Source organism: Delphinus delphis, chromosome 1, assembly GCF_949987515.2.
Source record: "Delphinus delphis chromosome 1, mDelDel1.2, whole genome shotgun sequence".
Lineage (NCBI taxonomy): Eukaryota > Metazoa > Chordata > Mammalia > Artiodactyla > Delphinidae > Delphinus > Delphinus delphis.
Genome location: NC_082683.1, coordinates 180,806,976 through 180,818,380, shown reverse-complemented (window position 1 = coordinate 180,818,380; position 11,405 = coordinate 180,806,976). Strand labels below are relative to the sequence as shown.

The following is an 11,405-nucleotide window of genomic DNA, read 5'->3' as shown; positions in this document are numbered from 1 at the left end:
GAAACTCTCTCTCATTTGAGATGGTCAGTAAGCCCTGCTGAGTAGCTGGTGTCTATCTTATGTACTAATTTGATACATTTAAATGGTTTCTGAAGCTTTGATCCTCCAGTGTGCTCAGCAGGCCAGCATAACAGCATCACCTGGGATGATTGCAAGAGGGATGTGCAGACGCTAAGACCATGCCTCTAACCTACAGAATCAGTATCTCAAAGGATGTACGGATACATAAATTTAAAACTCTAATAAAGTAATGATTCTTTTAAATAAATAAAATTTTGTTCTTGTAATCTGAGACCAGATAATAATAATATATATATATATTTTGGTTAATCTAATTCTAAAACTTAGAGTTTCTGTTCACAGGCTGTGTGCTGTCTATGTAGCTATTTACCTATGATTGGAAGAAAACAGAAAATATACTTTGCCTTTCATTAGCTAAGGCATTGGAAATTGAGAAATTTGAGACAAAGGTAGATCAATCTACTTCTCTTCCTTTTTCTACCTGATGACAAAACAGCCACAGGAAAACTGGAACACCAAAATAGTGAGTTTTGACTTTGTTCTACATGAATCATATGCATATTTGGGAAATCCTCTATGTCTGAATGTTTGACTTTTACATACTTGTAGGAAATGTGGCCATCACACCCAAGAGAGGATAAGAAACCAAGAAAAGTCAAAAGCATTTCAGTCACTTAAAGCCAAAAATCTAAGTTCGTGAAAAGGTTTGTCTATTACAGAGTTCAAAAAAGAAAAAAGAGGCACCCTTTTTACTATGCTTGGCGTAACTATCTAAGAGCTGACCACATAGCCCAATGTGGGCTCATTGTAAATTCAGAATGCTGGAGAAACTTCCTGCTCAGATAGCTTTCATTTTCATCTGATCCCAATTTTCCCACCCAAGATTCAGACCACCCATGACAAACAAACAAACAAAATTGCTACCAAGAGCTAATTTTATAATGAAAACAATTTGTATATGAATGTGTGAAATGCAGGACTGTCTGTGAACCCTCTCCTTTAGGATACAAGTTTAAGGCCAAGTTAGAAGTCTTAACAGAACTTCTTACATTTTCACAGTCGTTATGGTTGTAAGTGTTGACGAGCAGAGACATGGTGCTCTTTCTATGTTGCATTAGGAGTTTCCACAAATCACATAATTTCCTAGACCTCAGTTTCTCTATACATAGTAAAGGGAATATCAATACTTGTACCGCCTTTCTCATTGTGTTATTGTAAATATCAAATATAACAGTGGCAATGAAATAGCTTTGAGGTGTGTTGAGTGCTGTATAAATAGAAGAAGTTGTCATTGGTGAGTGTGTTTTCTTAAAGACATTTTAGGATTTATAATATGGTATATATTCTGGGCTTATTTAATAATATGCAGTTTAACAGGCCCAATTCTGCCATCGATAACATTCATTCTTCAATAGATTTTCCTTTAGTAAGTTGAAAACAGAAATTGACCTTTTTAATGTACAAAGAAATATCTTTATGTGACAAAAACATAGATTTACTTTCTTTTTTTACTTTACGTGACTGGCCTTGAACAATTATAAAAGCACATACCTACAACTTTGAAAGAGTGAGTGAACATATAATCACAAAACTCATTTATTAGTCTTTATTTTATTTTCATCACTATCTCATTTGGGCATTTTATTCAATTTTGTTTTCTCAACTAATTCCTTTGTAAATGAATATATGTAATGGTTGTACACTATACTTAGAATATGGGGACTCAAACTTTGAACCATAGACACAACAAATTCCAGACACATATTCTAGTTAGATAGTTCACTGAACGTTCAATAGCAATATATTCTAGTTAATCTGTACAGTTGACTTTAGCTTTTAGCTATGCAAGAGTTTCTCTATTGTTTTCACTATGGAACTACGTTAATAATTTTTTATTGTTACACTTAGGTGATTCTTTCCCCTCAAATACATTAATTGAATTCCCTTATAATTATTTATGCATTCATTCATTCAGCAAATATACGAGTGCCTATTTTATGCAACACAATGTTCTAAGCACTGGGGGAAACGTATGAGTCATGTTCAGGTGAAAGGAGACATATAATAGAAAAGTGGGTTAAAATGAGATATTTTCTGATAGTATTAATTTCTATGAACAGAAAACAAAACCAGACCTTAAGTTATATACGTCAATAGATGAGCACCATTCTAGAAGGAAGTTTTCTCTGAGCAGTGACATTTGAAGAGAAACACAGGTGATGGACATAAAGGAGTCAGCCCAGGAAGATTGAGGGGAAGGGCGTTCTTGACAGATGGAACAGCTAATCCAACAGCTTGAGGAAATCCTGAAACACTAGGAAGGCTGGTGTGATTGCAAGTCGTGAAAGTGGGGTGGATACCAGGTGAGATCAGAGTGTCAGGTAGGAACAGTAATAGGGTGAAGCTGTGTCTTACAGGTCACAGCGAGGAACCAGGAGGTTAATAGAAATGTTATGGGAAGCAACTGGAGAACTCTAGGTAAGAAAGTGACCAGGTATATTTTGTATTTTAAAAGTTAGCTGCTGCATGGAACACAGATCATGGTGGGAGTGAGTACGTGTGCAGAATCAGAGAGACCAGATAAAGGTGGTTACAGTAATGGAAGTGAGAGGTAATAGTGGCTGGGACATGCATAGCAGTGAAAGATGTGGAGAGAGGCTATTGCATTTAAGGACTATCTGGAAGGTAAGCCTCACAATATTCACTTATCCGTGGAAACTCAGGGGAAAGGAGACTCAAAAAAATGAGAAAGCCATGTGACTTGACCAACCTCATAATTTCAATTAGTTCTTTTAAATGTAGGAAGCCCTTACTTTTACAGATCCCTGGAAGAGGAGGAAGTATGTAAGAATACTCAGATTTCTCAGAAGTCCTCTAGTTTCAAGAGAAACAGATTTTAAGCCAGGGGAAAGGAAACCCAGTCCCTCCGAGTGTGCGAATGGGCTTTTTCAAGGCTCCCTCAGAAGAAAGGTACTGAATCCACTCTGTCTTTATATTCTAGAACTAGGATATTAGTTCCCTTGAGTGTTCTCTAAACCACTAGACAAATATAGTGCTTTGCTGATCCATCAATTTTACTCAAAGATTTTAAAGGCTTGGGAAGCCAAGTTTAATTTATACATTTTAATTTTTAAATGTATGTATTCAGTATGTACAATTTATATATTTCATTTTAAAATTTATTTTAAATTTTACGTGCTTTAATTTTAATGTATGTCATATATAGTAGCATTTGTAAACTATGAGGTAGAATTAAATATGTCCATGAATTTTTTCTAGATAAAATAGGAGATTAAAAAACAGGCTCCTCTGAGGACTTCAGGTTTTGCCTTAAGGAAAATAAGGGCCACTGAAGTGTTCCCTTTAAAAGATGGAAGATTTGAGAAAAGCTTATTACAGGAGGGGACATGGAGCGGGGATGACCCAGGCTGAAGCAGAGGGGAATCTGATCTGAAGTATTACTAATATTGAAGCATACTCACCAGGAAATAGATGGAGTGAAGTGGACAGAGTCAAGAGGTCTCTGGGTATGCTGATGAGTTGGATATGAGCCTAGGAAAAGAAAAGGAAGATTTAAATATTCGGCCCCAGTTTTCTGTCTTTGGTCCCTGGTGGTTTTATTCATGGAGATGAAAGTAATGAAGGTTACACAGATCAGAAGAGATGATGAAAATATTGAGTGTGAGGTTCTATGAGAGCTTCAAGGGGAAAGGTGTGGGGGATCTACAGTTCCTCAGGAGAGAGGTCTGGGCTGCAGTTAGAAGGATGGAAATCATCTGTACAGTCATCATCAAAGCCATGGAGGTGAATTAGTGAGAAGATAATAGAGCCTCTGAAAGGCTGAAAAATACAAACACACTACAAACAAGAAGAGGAAACACAGTTTACCAAAGAGAACAAGAAGACATAAAATGATAGAAAGAAAACCAGGGGCACACAAGGCCAGAAGGAGAGACCGCTTCAAGAAAGAGGGAGTGACCGACTGCACAGAAGTTTTAGAGAAGCCAAGTAGCAAAAAGCCATGGGATTTAGCAACACACAGTCCTGGTGGTCTTATCAGCACAGCAGAGAGAAGACACAAGCCAGATTTCAGCAGGCAGAGAAATGATAGAAAAGAAAGTTGAAATTGTGTGTCACTAAATCTTTCAAGAAGTTTGTCCAGGAAGGACAGAATACAGAAGGGGGACCTGGTACCCAAGGCAGGGATTTTTAAGTATTGAAGAGAACTGAATACTTTTAAATGCTAGCAAGAAAGACTGAGTAGGCAGGGAGCTGTTGACAATGTGAGGAGGGTAGAAACATATAAGAAGAAGTTTCTGAGCAGGCAGGGGAGGTAACATCCTTGTACACGGGGAGTGATTTGCCTTGGACAGATTTGAAAACAGCTTTTCCATTGTAATGGGAAGAAATGAGGAAAGGACGAATCTTCATTTCGGTAAGTTTACTGGTGCCCCTGGGAATGAGAAGGCAATGAAACCTAGGAAGATGGATGGGACAGAGACAGACAGAGAGAGAGAGAGAGAGAGAGAGAGAGTGTAGAGCATTGTAGACAGTGAGAAAAGGAGCTGAGTGGACAAACAGGTGTTATTCAGGAACTAGGCAACTTTGGACATGATGTGTTTATAATAGTCATACCCTTTACAGACATTAGAATTTGATTTGGCAGTTCTTAGAAGCCCAGATTAGTCTAGAGGAGATAATCAATTGGATTAATCCAAAAATGGGTTTTACCTGGTGGACTGGATGAGGCATCAGAAGGAAAACAGGCAAGGAAGTTGGGGCTATTGACCAGATGCTGTAGGAATTCATAAAATGTGGACTCTCACAGGGAAGGAAGTATGAAAGGAAAGGGAAAGAAAAATGGAAATGGATGATAGATACGGGGAAAATGGAGGAGCCAGAGAGTTTGGAGAGACCAAAAAGGGTGAGAGGGAGGCGTAGTGATCAAGTTGGAAAGGTTGAAGGTGGTGGTTACAGAGCATGTGGGTTCATTTGACAATTTCAAAAGCAAACTGTCCCAACCTCTACGGTGCAGGCAGGGGTGACTGCGGTGGGAGTGGAGGTGGGAATCATCAGCACTGAAGAGGTCAGTGAACCAAAATAGTAGATAGTTGGATATATTGCTCTGTGAACACTGAACTAAACTGGGGGGACAGTAGGACCAGCGATAAGAGACAGCAATAGGACCAGCGATAAAGAGAACCGGATGTCCGGTCCCCAGTGGGTGAGAAGGACAGAGAAGTTGATAGGTGATGGCCAGGAGGAGCTAAGTAAGCGTGTGCCAACACTGGGAACCTCAGCTTGGCCAATGTGAGTGCGCCCCATGGTTAATCTAGACCAAAAGTGGGGAGAGTCTGTGCTCTCAAAATCATTTCCCTCCTGTCCTCCAGTGTCGGACTCATTTACTTTGACATTATTTTATTTTATTTAAAAATATTTTTTTTATGTGGACAATTTTTGAAGTCTTTATTGAATTTGTTACAATATTGCTTCTGTTTTATGTTCTGGTTTCTTGGCCACGAGGCATGTGGGAATCTTAGCTCCCCGACCAGGAATTGAACCTGCAACCCCTGCACTGGAAGGCAAAGTCGTAACCACTGGACCCCCAGGGAAGTCCCCGTAGAGTTTATTTTTAAATGTTATTTTTAACACCTTAGCATTATCTTACCCGATTTATTTTAGATCCGATAGCTTACTTGTGACTTGATCACTGCAAGACAAAGGGAAAAAAATCAACACATATTTATCTCATCTCTACTATGGTAAGCATTATGAGGGATGAAAAAAAGAGTGAGATACAGCCCAGTCCTTGAAATATTTTCAATAGAGAAACTTAGTGAAAATAGGATAACATAACATGATCACATGGGTGCTATATGAGAAGGCAGACTCGGAAGAGCTCTGGATGGAAGGAGGTGATGACAATTTGGGGGAAACTAAGTACCACTCAAGGAAAGAAAAAAAAAAAGGTCAAAAAACAAGAAGACAAAAATGATCTTCTAATTCCACCTATCTACCTATGTTTAACTGAGCCCAGCCACCCTGTCCTCTGAGCGACAGCAGTGTGTACGTTCAACACCACAGGTGAGGATGCTGTCATATTCCTTGAGTAATTATCTCCAGTCTCCACACAGACCCCACGAGGGCAGGTGGTGTGAATGGAAATGTCCTTTAATTGGTGTGATTGGGGCTGCAGCGGAGACACGTTAAGGAAACTCCACGTGGACTCTTGATATTGCCTTGGCTGACATGGAATTTTGATGCTATTTTGGAAAGGACCCAGGATTTGCCTTATCCTGCTTTTTGATGTGTTTTCAAGCTCTGGACCGGCCGTAGGGCACCTAAGGCTCAGAATGATGTGCTGGGTGAATTTGTTCCTTCAGTAAATGTGGAAGCTTCTATTGCTGTAGGATTCTGTGCAAGGCCTCTTGAGGGGCCGCAAAGGCAAATATGGCTCCACAGCTGCCCCTCTAAGGCCGATTTATAGCCACTTAACAGTAAGATGTGGGTCTGAACCAAGCACACTTATACGACTACAGTGGATAGTCTCCATATACATGAAATATTCAAATCTGTTACACCAGAAAGGGAAAAAAACAAACTTATTCAACACCGTGATGAAAATCCATATAGTGTGTCAACTAGAGGAAAGTTGGTTCGAATCAAGTACCACCAATTACCAACTTTATGAGACTGAGTGTCTGCCTCATTTCCTCTTCTCTGAAATGGAGATAATAGAATAGCTACCTCGTTGATAGTTGTAAGGATTGAACAAGGTGATGTGAAGTGCTTGGCTCATTACCTGGCACACACAACAGGAAGGTATTTACAAGGGATGACCACTATCATTTTGGAAGGCAATATCCCTGGCTGAAAAAGTTGACATGAAATCAGTCCAATATGGGTTCACATCAAGAACTACCATGGTAGTAAAGCATCTGAGTCTGTTTTTGCCACCAAGAAATGAAAGTGATAAAACTGACCCTAGGAGTCGTTGTAGCAATTAAACAAGAGTGACTGGCTCGTAGTAGGTTTGCAAGAAAAAGCAAAGCAGTACTACTCACTCTGGTGTCCCCTTCATTTACTTTACATAACTCTGTGAATTGTGGATCCAGGTAAATGAATAGTGAGGTGTTACCTGCCAGAGTCCACCTTCCTCACCTTTGACAACCTTTACACTGGGAAGATGGGATGTGATGGTCTCTAGGGATGGGACGGTCTCTAAGGGAACTCACACCTCTGAATCTAAATCTAGAAACCAGAGATTTTTACGAATCAGGTGAATTAAATAATGCTGGGATAACCGAAAAGCACCTTCTGCCTGTCCATTTTATGGTCGTGTTGCATTAGCAAAAGAGGTAAATCAAAGAATGGTTTTGGAAAAGTATACTTCTTCTTCATCCCTGCTTAGCTGAAGCTTCTTTGCTATTGTTGTCTTTTAATATTTTCCAGTGTCATTTTCCCCCCTACATTCTCCAAACTGTAACAGCCACTCAAAAAAAGTTAATTCTGTTTCTGACTGTCAATAATGAACAACTTAGGCTGTTGAGAACTGCAATTAAGCTTCTTTCAACATCAAAATAAACTCTGAAAATTCATCATCGAAGAAAAATTGATTTTGTGCTTCCAAACACGACTGAGTTCTGCAAAGAAATGAGATAATTTACTTTCTGTCACTTCCAAAGTTAACTGGGGAAACACACAGACACACACACACGCGCGCGCGCACACACACACACACACACACACTTTCCTGACAGGCAAACAGGCAAATCACAGACAAAACTGCAGGGCAGGGGGATAAAAAGGAAAAAAAAAAAAATCTTGAAAAAGCTGGGCTTCCAATCCCCTCCCACCAGCCTCTGTGAAAGATGACTTCAGTCCCTTTCTTAACTAATTCTGTCACTGTAAAATCCTACAGTCATTCTTCCACACATAAAGGACAAATAAGCTGGAGAGGAGGACCCAGATGCTTTCATTTTTAACTATTCACCAATGGAGGAGAAGGCAGAATGCCTAAGCTATGTTTCAGTGGCCAATAGGATAGCTGTGTATCTCCCACATGACTCACTGCCCCTGTCTTTCACATGGGCTGTAATTTAGTTCAATTCAGAACTGCAGATAGTACAGCCTTCACAGCAGCCAGGGATGCCTGGGCACAAGTGCCTGAGTTCCGAGGGACTTTGGGAAACACTTTGCTAACTCTCTCCTGCCTGGAAACCAGGATTCTGCACCTGCCTGATGGACAGTCTGGCCAGAGCCTCGGCCGTGCCCCTGGGGACAAGGAACTAGCACAAATAACCGTTTGGAAATTGTAAGTATCCATTGCTTTCCGTCCAGTGTGTTGATGAGAATAGTTTTCTGTCATAAGCTTCCGATATGTGAAGATTTTTTTTTTTTTTCTGAGCTACTGTTATATGTGTGTCTTGAAGGGTGTTCAGCTGGCAGGAGAAGGTTTCAGAAACAATTGTTGCATGCTTGATTCGGTGAAAGAGAAAGAATGAAAAATAAAAGTCAGGCATTCCAAGAGTAGCTGCAGGAGGCTGCACCTCAAACATCGCTCCAGCGCGCTGCTTTGTTCATAAGAAAAAATGAAGGCACACACATATGTACTTACTTCACTTCTTTTCGCTCTTAATGCCTAATCAGATTTGATCTGTCCCCAAGAAAAATAAAAGACAAACTTTGCTGACTTTACTGATGAGGGCACCATCCACTCTCCAGACATCTGACAGTTATTATAATTAGCTATGAAAGACGGCTAAGACACTTGGGGGCAAATAGCTCTTAAATTCTGAACAATGGCTTCAAGCCAAGGCTTTCTTTTTATTTATTTTTTAACCACCACTTGTCATGTTCTCATCATGATAAGAGGCTGAACTGGTTTTAGGATTTTCATCCACAAAATGTGAAATCAAGTTCCGGAAGAAGGGAAAGACTACTGAAAGCGGCCAGTGCAAAGGCAGAAGAAAAAGACAGCTTTCTGTCTCGGGATTCAGCCTTCCATGTATAAAGATTTTTTTTTTTTTTTTGAAATTCCTAATAGGGTGGAGTGAGGACGTGGGGGTGGGGAGGAAGCATGCGGAAGCTGCTTTTATAGAAGAAATGCTTAAAGAATAAAGGAATTTGGGATTTCTTTCTACTGGCACGCAAGGGTAGGGTTAGCATCGAAGTCACATTCGTGGTAAGATTTTTGTTTTTTTGATGGAGTTTCAAACAGAAGCAACATACAAAGCAGTTTTCTTAAATTATTATTTATAAAATAATTGGAAACAAATGGGGGAGAATGATCCTGTACTATTGCTTTCTTTTTACATTCAGCGAGGGGAATCCAGCAATGCATTATGCCTTCACTTCTAGAATCATCCAAATCCTTAAAAAGTTATAAGCTAAGTCTCCTAAGAAATTAAAAGGTAAATCAAACCGATGCGATCTTTCACTGATGAAGATCTGGACCGGCAAAACCTTCGACCCAAAGGGAGTTTGGGAGAATACCCTGTCCTCCTCATTTTTGAAAGAGAATATTAACTCCATCAATTATGGAAAGGAATTATTCAAAGGCTCCAGACATAACTAATTATGGCTTAAAGAGATCTGCCAGAGCAGAGCTCGTGTTCTCATTATAAAAGTCTAAGACGTTAGGAGTCATTTTTTAAAGAGGACATGGACACACGTTTTCGCATCATCTTTTTTAAATACACCATTTTTTTTTCTTTGTCTGCTCTCCTGTTATCCACACCTCCCCCACCGCCGCCCACTGTGCGCCGAGACACCTGAAGGCCAGACATAATGATCAACAGAGCCCCAGCCTGTCTGGACCCCAGCCAGGTCCCCCCTCTACAATCAAGGAGCCTGCACGCAATGCATGCCCGGCCTGTCCCACTGCTCCGTGCAGATCCGGGATGGAAGTCTTACACAGACTGCGGAAAGATTAAAGACAACAATATCCCCTTTCTCCTACCCCAGACAGCCTCAATTTTTAACCCTTTCCTTGCCTGGAAAACCAAGACGTCTTCTCCGTTCCAATGCAAGTCCCCGGGGACTCTGTAACACACGCACACTATTACACAGATGCCCACGCCTCATTGGGTTATAGAAATCGCATCTCCACAGACCCACCGGGGTATTTTAGGATTAACAGCAGTGCTCACTAAACAAAACACGATTTGCTGGTGTGGGAAATGCAGTTTTGAATGAACTTGAGCTGTGTGAAATCTGAAGAAAGTCAAAGGTCTGTGGAAAGATTCTTGCAAACCTTGCGGAAGGTTATAGCATTTCTGATGATGCTCTTCTTTAAGCATCTCTCTCTCTCTCTGTCTCGCTCTCTCCACACACACACACACACACACACACACACACACACTCCAGAGACACACTCAGCCAGGCACGTATATCATTCTATCGCAGAGAAACCCAGGTTTGCTGATGATGTCATCACATATAAAATTTCGCCTTTGTGGGCAACATTTTCAATCACCTAATCAATTGCCAATGTATATGCTGGGTGTGTGCCCGTAGGAAGTTCTCATGTCTGTGGGGTTAACCGACACCCACAGGAAAGGACTATTTTATTTGCAGCTATCTTTCTTTTGAAGATGTGTTATGGGGCGGTATGGCCATATTTATCAAGACATATGTAGTCAGGCGGAGTTTCCTGGTTCTGGGAAGCCTTATTAACATGCTGGGTGAACATTTCAGAGGTGGCTGAATTTCAATGATGCGAATAGGATGTGGAAATGGGGAGCATTTTGAAATCATTTGGATAGAAAACGCTATGACACTGATATCTCTTATGACTTGGTGATTTTTATTTGACACTCAAATTTTTGTAACCTATTAAATCAGTTTTACTATTTACTTATTGCATAGAGAATTCCTATATAAATGATTCTTTAGAAGTAATGCTCTTTTCATGTGCTTTGGGTTAGCTGATAGTTGGATTAAAATTTTGTGGGCTGGTACAGCGTTTGTATTTATTTTCAAGTCTATTTTATGGGTCTTAGGCTAAACAGTTATTCACCAAGCAAGTGTTCAGAGTTTTAATGACGTGTATGTTTAAGTACATGATTTTATTTTACTTAACTCAAATAGAACAAAGTTTAATAATCTTAACAAAATACATTGCCATATCTGAGATATAAACATAGAACAACTGTATATATGTAACGTCTCAATTACCAAGTTTTGGTCTGTAGTTTAAATTAATCTTCATTAATATAGAATGACTGGGTATACTTACCAGTTCTTACATACGAAGTATTTGACACATTATTTTCTTGATTTTGGAGTTTGCTCTTAATATTTCTTTCTTGCATACTTAAAGGATTAATTTTGAAAGGATTTGCAAGTCATATGTACATGAGCAGCAGTATTTATTTGTCAAC

General features: G+C 39.8%; 1 long non-coding RNA gene across 1 annotated transcript in view; it reads left to right on the top strand.

Moving 5' to 3' along the window:
- Positions 1-8,169: 8,169 nt before the first annotated feature.
- LOC132424987 (uncharacterized) overlaps positions 8,170-11,405 on the top strand; it is a 76,774-nt gene continuing 73,538 nt past the window's right edge. The window contains exon 1 of the long non-coding RNA XR_009519318.1: positions 8,170-8,335. This is a non-coding gene — a long non-coding RNA (uncharacterized lncRNA). The remainder of the gene's footprint in view (positions 8,336-11,405) is intronic.